The sequence below is a fragment of the Cupressus sempervirens genome, chromosome 7, assembly GCF_028749045.1.
Source record: "Cupressus sempervirens isolate cs-2001-9-10 chromosome 7, ASM2874904v1, whole genome shotgun sequence".
NCBI classification, from domain to species: domain Eukaryota; kingdom Viridiplantae; phylum Streptophyta; class Pinopsida; order Cupressales; family Cupressaceae; genus Cupressus; species Cupressus sempervirens.
This window is the reverse complement of record NC_143124.1, coordinates 853,755,359-853,765,240: the sequence shown is the minus strand read 5'-3', so window position 1 is coordinate 853,765,240 and position 9,882 is coordinate 853,755,359.

Genomic DNA, 9,882 nt, shown 5'->3' with positions numbered 1-9,882 from the left:
ATGAAAATTTAATTAAAATGAAATAAAAAAAATGAATGATGAATGTAACAATATGAAATTTAAAAGGAATGAAAAATCTATTTTAAATGCATGGGAGGGGGGTTATGTAAATGAGATGGGATACAACATAATGTAGAATGAAGAAATGCAACATATCATTGACTGAATGCACATCTAGGGTGTGGGAGAGATCACTTGCATAATTGTAAATAGGATTTAAGACAACTCGGAGTTATGGGGGATAATGGGGGTGGATATGTTTTTAAAGATGAACCCTTAGGATAAGAGCGGGGGGGGGGGGGGGGTGGGGGGTGTGGATGGAATTGGAAACTTTAGGATTTTCTAGGTTTTTTGTAAGATTTGGTAGGATCAGGACTATGGGACTATTATTAATAGGATGTTTGGATAGTTGGAAGCTTTGGGATATTTTTGGAATTGTGGCACAATGAAATTACTCTTTTTTGTGTTTCCTTTTGAAATGGGGATGGGACAAAATCCTTTGAAGCTTGAGCATGAGGTACTCTAGAAGGAGTACCACCATATAGTTGAACACTTAATTTGATATAAAAATAACAAGGACCTATCAAGGTTACCAAGAACATAATGGTTTTATTATCATCATTGCATAGGACTAACTTGAAATAGACATGCAAGGATTGCCTCAACATCACACATAAATCTTGAAAGGAGTTAGAGTAGGAATGATGTTGGGTAACTAATAGTCAAGTGACACTTCCCAACTATAGCATGCAACCATAACTGATCACATATTTGGATATAAAAGGGTTACATTTGATTGACTCATAGGAAAAAAAAGAAATAAATGAAACATTGATCAAGATTTTACTCTCAAATCACCTCATTCACAACACACCATGAAATGAAAGATCATGGAAACCTTGAGGAGAGAACAACCACATTTCTTTGAAAGGATAATCAACCACAAAAATTGAAATTAAATATCAAAAGAAAGAGTAAGATCAATAAAAAATAACATTTTTCCAAAGAGATCAGTAGGATTGGATAATGATAGATGAAAGTTAGACATGAGGAAGGATATATCCTACAAGGACTTCATGGTAGGATCTAGGGCCATAATTGAATAGAAAAGTGAAACCTTTAAGACAAAATTTTGATGAAAAGGGATCTAGCATGAGGAATTTCTAAAGAACAGAGCTAGTAAAATTGAATAACCTAATTTGGTGCAAAGTGACACAACATGTGGATATGTACAATGAGACTGGACTAAAGAATGATATAGGGGGTGGCACATGCAATGGATAGAAACAAATATTTATAGGGAAGACATTTTACATGAATGTAGGATGAAAATATTATGGGATTGATTACTAAATTACAACTAAAGAGTGTAAGATAGTGTGATAATGAAAATTTGATATAATACATGACATATAGTAGATCTAAAACTGTTTATAGTACATGTGGAGATTGGGATGGTATAGTGCATGGTGGAAAATTTCCATAGTATAATACATTTTTTGGATGTCCTTTTTTCAACTGAGGTGATTGGCACTAGGGTTTCTATCCTGTGATGCTGAAACAACATGGGGATATGGGTAAATGGATAGGCAAGTGACCTATCCAAGGTGCTTGAATTGAAAAGTTTTCATCATTAGATGCTTGTGTTTATTCTTTTCTCTATTTCTCTCTCTTTTTTAATATTATAAATATTTTGTTATCACCAAGTGCCTAAATTGCTAGGTTTTTGCCATGATGATAATTTTTTCAAGGTATTTTATGATGCTTTTGAGCTTGTTTTAGGACTAGTAAGGTACATTGAGTGACTTAGGAATAAATTTTTTTGAGATGAATGATATTGGTGGGATCATTTAGAAGTTCATCTTCTAAAGTGGATAATAGATATGCTTGTTAGCCAAAGGATTCTATGACAACATAGGGATCTAAGTAGATGGGCTAACATTTTGCCTTCTTTTCTTGATTTGGTTGAAACTTCATGTTCTCTTTTATTACCATGTCTCCTAACTAAAAGTGGTAAGGATGAACCTTTTTGTTGAAATTTCTCTTGAGTCTATTTTGATCTACCACTATGTGCTAAAATGTTTACACACTTCTATGAATCATTATATCCAAGATTGCTCAAGAATGAGTTCTCAAATGGTGACTCATAGCTCTCTATTCATGGAGTGCAAGGGTTTTTAATGGAGACTCTTAGTTTGAGCTAGTTTGTGCCCATGAAATTACACCATAAAATGAGAGATTAAAACAGGAAAAGCAAGAGTGCTAGTCTCCATGATTATAAAATATGCATGCAAATGAAGATGCAAGCTAATCTCAATGATAACAATGCAAAGAAATGAAAGAAAGGAAATATAATCTATGAAAAGAAATAACAATGAAAAATTAATCTATAAAAATAAATATGACTTTAAGATAATATGGAAACTCAAGGATGAAACATGATGATGGAAGCCATGGATGCATGAGAAGAAGAAAAGAAGAGAGAAGTTGCAGTGAAGCTCCAATTTCCAAACCCTAAGGCTGAAACCTTAATGCTCAAACTCCTCCTCCAAAATTGCTCTCCAAACCTATAGCATAACAATACTATATCCACTAACCTTATTCTTCTTATGAAATGAGAAGGAGAGGGTTCCTTATATAGTCAAGTGTGGAGGTGGGAGACTTCTCACAACTAGTATGGGATAATAGGTTTTGATCCATATAACACAAAATTCTACCAATGAGAAAAGAAAAGTGTTTGACAAGAAAGTGGAAAGAGGAAAAAATAAACCCACCTAGAAATATGTGCATTTAAGTGTAGTGAAAAAGTATTTTATTTATTTTTATTTGTTTTATTTCCTTTTTTCATCACAAAGAGATATTTAAGTGAGGATTTTATTTATTTAATTAAAAGACGGATTTTCTTTTAATTAAAAGGAGATTTATTTTATCTAATTAAATGGGGGATTCTCTTTTAAATATATGAGATTATTTTATTTAATTAAAAGTGAAGTTTTCTTTTAATTAAATAAGACTTAGGATAAGACGATCATACCTTAGGACATATTGAAATGATTGAATTAATTATGATTAGATCAAGGAAACTGATTTGAATTAATTTGATAAACATTGCAAGGCATTGATTTAGGCAATTGATAAATTGATAAAAAAGGGCCCATGGTCTAGATAACCGTTTTAGAGAAAACCCTAAAACATGACCATAGTTGATTAAAAGTCCACAAGAAAGATGAAGGAAAACCCTCTCAAACTCATAATGCAACGTAAAAATGCATATTAACATGAAGTCTAACAATGCAAGCTACATGAAAATTCAAAGGTGTACTTGCAATAGAGCAACTATAACATAGGATTTTTTGTTCATCATTCATTAGAGAATGTTAAGGAACTTATTTTCATCATTGTGCCATTATTAACAAACATTGAAAAATCACACAATCATCACTAGTCACAAGTGCAACTATGAAGATATAAATGTGATATATATCATATTGGAATGTGGAAATATTATAACATAAGCATAAAACACATAAAGGTAAAGATGACTTTGATGTAAGCTTGCCCAATTTAATGTAGCAAAACCATGCTCACATCAAGGCATAGATGTTGGGATGACCATAAGAATAACTATGCAAAAATAGTCAAGAATGATGCCTCAAATATCCTAAGTGGTTCAATGGGATTGTCTAATCAATATAACACCATTTTAGTTATAGGATTTGACATCCCTTACTACCAAAGTACTATGTTGATCTTCATTAAATGTCAATCTGGGAGCGTGAACTTGAGATGATGTTTGCAAAGTATATGCTCTAGCTTCGCTAAAATTCACTACTACCTTGAATGAAATAACCATTAAGGAAATCTAGTTTATCCAAAGGAAAGACAATGATCGAATACTTGGAAGGAAATTCTAATTATTTAACCATAAATCTATGCACCTACTACTGCTGGAAAAGTGACTGGTTCTATTTCCAGCAGCTGTAGGAACAATAGTTCTAATCTTAACTTAGAAAACAGAGTCTAACTCCTACTTACTAAAGTAAAATCCACCTTCTATGTGGGCGCCCATAGAAGAATGAAGGGAAGATAAGCTCAGATAAAAGTTTAGAAACTCAGCAAAGTCATGTATTCATTCAAATATGCAGTATCACAATAACTTGGGAAAAACAACAAGATGTCTATCAACTCTGTCTGTCTACTCACTACCTTAACCTCATAGATACATACAAGGTCTTATTTAAAAGGAAGGAAAAACAAAAAACTCCTATAATTAAAACTTCCTCATGAAGAAAAGTCAGTTACAACTTAAGATTGCAAGCATGCAATTAACATTAATTATCCCTTAAATTCCCCACAAATATAGATCATAGTAAATGCTAGATCTACTCTTTTATCTGACTTTAAATAGCTTCTAGGAATCTAGGTATCGTGCTTTGCATGTTTAACTAATCACATTGATGCTTGCTTCCTTGCTCAACTGCTTTATTAGGTCCCACTTTGTTATTCATTAAAATAGGTCCCTTCTGACTTTGCCGCCAAGTCTCCAGCTGCAACGGTGTCATAACACTTATCTTTAATACCATCAATGCTTTAGTGCTATTCCTTCACAGTTTGTTTTTGATTAACTCCTGCTCAACTTGTATTCCTATGATCAACATTTAATACACACAAGACTTCCCGCAAACATTTATTTACATTTATTAGTTTATAAAGAAAAGGCATTAATTATTCAACTAATAGTTTTTGCAATCTCTTCAGCTGTAGGAAGATCTACCCATATCCAACATTCATGAAGAAAGATTTTTACCACAAAATGAACCCCTTTTTAGATATAAATCCAATTATCATTTTTATGCCCTATGTCCATACTTTATACATCAAAAGTTCAAAACATTTATACTAAAAAATGATAAAGTTTAGTATGTTATAGACAAATGTTCACAAAAAGGGCCAAAAAGACTTCTATTTCTTCATGTCATAATTTTTTCTCCCAACCATCCTGAGGCTGGTCCCTTCAGTATCTATAGGTTTCTAATCCTCATCCGCATCCTAAGATCATTGGTGATTTTCTCCCCTGATTCATGAGTTCTGTAATTAAAATATCCATGATTTTGTGTCAACCTTTCCCATTTCTATTCTTCAGCAATCATGTTATATTCAACAAATGAATCATACTTTCCAAGCATAGGATGCAAGAGTATTGGTAGTTGGAAATGAAGAGGTACCCAATAATTTTTTTGACTTCTACCTAACATCATATACCTGGGCATTATGTTGATGGCCAACTCCAAATTTTGAGGAGAGTGCAACTCCCTAATTTTTAGATCTTTTGGCAATCAGATCCATCTTTGAAGGGAGGTTTGTATAGCATAAGGGGTATTTGCAGAATAATGATGCTCCCAATCCAGAAATGCCTGTTTGTGGACAAGGTGAATTTTGGCAGCAATACTTTGATTATTACTAATAGAAAGCCAATCGAAGAATACTTTGTGAGTGTTTTGCACCTCTAGCCAAATGTACAATGGTTCAAACATTTCATTTTCCCTATAAGGAATAGCCTGGTTCTCTTGACTAATCTCATTTTGCATCCATGACATAACTACCCTAAACTATACATCTCCCACATATAACAATGGATTCCAATCTTTATCATCTGGAACAACAAGATTATGAAATATAACTCATAGAGGAGATTTTGCAGAGCCATCAGAACTGATTTGAATGCTGCATAAAATTCTTGGGGAGTGTGCAAGGAAGGGTTCAACCCCCGAGTAATTTGAGACAATTGAAAATTAATCATTTGCTCCTTTATGAATAGTGTGTAAACTGGAGATGGTGACCTATAATTTACAAGCTCTAGAATGAGCTCTAGAATCTTTGTGACACATTGCTACACGACCATAATTTCACTATCCTTCTCTTTAATTTGTCATGCTTGTTCCCTGATAGTTCTGAGCAATTGCTTCCTTTCTAGGTCCCAGTTTTTTTTTTCCCATTGAAACTATTGGTACAACTAAAGGTAGTTGTTAACGGAGTAGAAATGTCAAGTGGTGTATGACAATAGACAACAAGTCTATAATCTTCAAGGTGGTGCTTAGGATGATGGTTGTCAGCAGTACTGTCATCCTAAGAATATTGACGTTCAACAAAGCTATTATTTTGATAGGCAATAGTGTTATCAACTTTTTCTGAAGGGGCAACGATTGCAGGATAGGGTGCAATAGTCATTTTAACTTGAAAATTTTCAACAATTTCCTGAACCATTTCTTGTACAATAGATGGATATTCCTCTGGTGGTAGATTATCAGTTTCTTCCATTGGCTATTCAAACCTAAACACTATTTCCTTTGAGGACTCCATGTCACTATCAATATTAATAGGGCTATTTGGGTTTGCGAGAGATCATTTTCATGTTTAGGAGTAGGTGCTATGTGCTCTGGTGACTGTATAGGTGTAGGTACTAGAGTTTCAACATCAATAGGTGGTATAGGAGGCTCAGTAGGTGGTGCAAGAGGTTCAATTCTCAAATTTACCCTAGACATTTTGGTGACTCATCATGGAGTAGAAATTGGGGTAATATATTATGAAATTTGAGCATAATTTCCTAATCAAACTACTTTAAACTAAGATAGTAAGCCAACCAACCTCATTGTTGAAACAAATTACATGTTGATAGGTCTACTAGTAAGACTCTATGGTATGCTAGTTCATGCCGCTAAGGGTCTCCACCCATATTTTTCAAAAAAAAATGCTATTACAGGAAAATTCACTACAAGTGGTTTTGAGAGTATGGGTGGAGATGGCTATAGGGGTTTCAACAAGAAATACTTCAATACTTTCCAAACATCAAATCTTTTAGTACTTCATGATGGAATTTTAATCACCAAACCATAATGAGGATAAAGATCGTGCTCAAAAAAATATGCCATATTAATGAGGGGTTATGTGAATTCATGATTTAATGGTTAGCCTTCTTTAAATTATTTCACACATTTTAGAAGTACAAAGGAGTGCTAGCTCATTACTGAAATGGCCCTTCCCCATACATCCTACATGCCAACTTAAGATTTCATTGATTTACATTCATGATTTCTTTCCTTGATTTGCATTCATGATATACTTCCTTGATTTGCATTCATGATTTCGATTTTCCCTCCCCCCAACCTAGCAGAGATTGGGTCCCACCAAACTATAAAGATTGCAAATTCCAAAAATCAAAATAACATGCTTTTCTAAATAAATAATAAATTAAATAAATGCAAAGGGGTTGAGTGTGACTAACCTAAGGTGCGATAGGAAGCATGGTTCAATTAGTACTATATGAGAGAAAGAAAGTGAGATGGCATGACGATGGAAAGACAAGAAGGTGGGATAGAATGAGGTGGAAAAGAAATGAATTTTGCATGAGTGCAAAATTTTTATTATGAAGACCTTGAAAATAAATTCAAGGGGCTACAGGCATCTAAGTGTGAGACTCAGACAGAGTGGCTTCAAGAAGAGATGTTTATGTTGTGGTGAATTGTTGAAGAAATTCTTCCCGAGTTGCTAGTTTATGATATAACTTCAGGTGATGCCCATTAACCAGGAGTTTGAATTTGACTAGATCAATTGTTGATAGTTGAACTTCTCCATTGTTAAAAATTCTAATGATTTCATAGGGACCAGTCATCGAGTCTAAAATTTTCCTTGGTGATGCTAATATAGTGAATCATATAGGAGCACCCAATCACCAATAGAGAATTGTCCTTCTTTAATGAATTTGTCATGCCATTGCTTTCTTTGACTTTGAATTAATTCTATGTTATGAAGAGCTAACTTTCACCATTCATCCAACTCATTGAGATACAACATGCAATCTTGTTGTGCTGCAAGAAGGGTAATATCAAGTTTCAAAGCTATCCACAGAGTTTTATGTTCAAATTCAATGGGCATAACAACTGTCTTCCCATATAGGAGCTGAAAAGGTGTAAACCTAGTAGTGGATTTCCATTTTATTCTATACACCCATAAGGCTTTAGGAAGTCTAACTACCCAATCTTTTCGATGCAAAGACAATATTTTAGTGAGTATATGTTCCAATTCTTTATTTGTCACTTCTACCTATCCATTGGCCTGTCGATGATACAGAGACAATTTGCCATGTCAAATTTTATACTCCTCCATGAGTGTTGCTATCAGATTAGATGTAAACTGAGGCCCTTGATTTGATTGTAATTCTCTTGGAAAACCATATCTGGTAAAGATACATTCGTACAAAAACTTTGCAACATTATTGTCACGAGGATGTTTCATGGGTTTGGCTTCGACCCACTTAGTAACATAATCAGTGCAAACCAGTATGTAACTTTTCCCTTCTGATGGTAGTTCAATAGGGCCAACAAAATCAATTCCCCATTTATCAAATGGTTCTACTACTATTTGTGGCTATAAGGGCATTTCACCCATTTTTGTCGATCAACCCATTCTTTGACATTTATCACTTTTTTTTTGTATACTGAGCCGCATCCTTGTGAAGTGTAGGCCAATAATAACCTATATTCAGAATCTTTAATGCAGTCTGTTTGTTAGCAAAGTGACCACCACAGGGCTCATCATGACAAGCACAAAGAACATCATATGTTTCATCCTCTTTGAGACATCTTTGTGTCACCTGGTCTAGTCCAATATAAAACATGAATCCTGAGATCCACGAGAAATTAAAACTCTTTTCTTCTAGCAATCATTTTTCTTTTGCAGAGAAATGTGAGGGAGTTTTGCCAGTAGTTAGATAGTTGGAAATGTTAGCATACCAAGGGTTTTGTGCTAACAAAAGAAAGAGATATTGATCAGGAAAGCTATCTTCTATGGCTGCAGGATCATCAGGTGTTTGAAGACAAGACAAGAAATCAGCTACAACATTTTCTTTACCTGGCTTGTCAATAGTGGTGATGTCAAATTCTTACATTAGTAACAACCATCAAGCTAGTTGTCCAGAGATTGCTGGCTTGTTCATCAGATATTTGATAGCAGAGTGATTTGTATGTACAAATATTTGGTATCCTATATTGTAATGTCTAAATTTATTTAGAGCATAAATTATAGCAAGCAGTTCTTTCTTTGTCACAGTGTAGTTATACTTAGCTCCTTGAAGATTTTTGCTAATATAGTAAATTACATGTTCAATTGAATCTATCTTTTGGCCAAGTACCACTCCAATGGCATGATCTGAAGCATCTGCGTGTATGTGAAAAGGTAACTCCCAATTTGGTCCTCAGAGCACTGGTGCTATTGAGAGGACTTCCTTAAGCTATAGGAAAGCTTTTGTACACTCTGAATCCCATACAAACTCTGTATCTTTTTGAAGCAATTTATATAAAGGTGCTACAATTTGACTAAAATATTTGATAAAACGTCGATAATATCCTGCATGTCCTAGAAAACTCCTAACTTCTTTCAAATTAGTTGGTACAACCAATATGCGTATGACTACTATTTTTGTTGGATCTACTTCAATTCCTTTAGGGGAAATAAAGTGTCCCAACACCACTCCTTCTTGCATCATCATAAAACACTTTTCATTGTTTAAAGACAAATTGTATTCTTTGCATCTTTGTAAAACCTTGTCCAAGTTCTCCTTGGCTTCTTCAAATGTTTGTCCATATGTGGTGAATTCATCCATATACACTTCCAAACAATCTGCAGATATGTCAAAAAAAATGCTAATAACAGCTCTTTGGAAAGTTGCAAGTGCATTGCACAAACCAAATGGTAGGACAACATAAGAAAATGTTCCCCATGGACATGTGAATGTGGTCTTGTCCTGATCCTCTGGTGCTATTTGGATTTGATTGCATCCACTGAACCCATCCAAGAATGAAAAGTATTTTTTTCTTGCAAGATTTT